Source organism: Rhagoletis pomonella, unplaced genomic scaffold (assembly GCF_013731165.1).
Source record: "Rhagoletis pomonella isolate Grant_MI unplaced genomic scaffold, Rhpom_1.0 Rhpom_scaffold_00001, whole genome shotgun sequence".
Taxonomy (NCBI): domain Eukaryota; kingdom Metazoa; phylum Arthropoda; class Insecta; order Diptera; family Tephritidae; genus Rhagoletis; species Rhagoletis pomonella.
Genome location: NW_023458555.1, coordinates 17,389,203 through 17,389,781, shown reverse-complemented (window position 1 = coordinate 17,389,781; position 579 = coordinate 17,389,203).

Below are 579 nucleotides of genomic sequence, written 5' to 3'. Positions count from 1 at the left end.
GCAGCTAATTTATAGATTCAAATATTATTTGTGTGTAGCCAAATGTGACGGCGGCGCTGGATGCTGTTGGTTGGCTTATCAACTGACCTCTCCGGCGTTGAGGACACCCCTACTACCTATGTACATACATATGTACATATGTATTAGACTAGAAAAACCTAGTTTCAACAATTGTTTATTATTAATCATTTTTTGTAGTGGTTGCTTGTGTAGTTTTAATATTTTAGGTGATTACTAGTAGCAGCAGATATGAACCGAATAACAGAGGCACACATACGCATATATATTCACATATGCATCTATATATGTATGTATAATTGTATGTGCACTTGCAAATGTATGTAAATACGTGCTTGTATACATTGTTAATAATTACAACAAATATTTGTCATTTTGTAATGTTTCGCGAAACGCAGCTTAGTAAATATTGACTATTTTCTTATCGCTTATTCTTTTACGAAAGTGAGTTTGTCTGATATTTTTAATACATACTAAGCATTACTCTTACGATTTTACAAATCAATTCTGGCAATTGTCTTTCAACTCACCACTTTTGTCTTTCGTAAGACAATTGTCAAT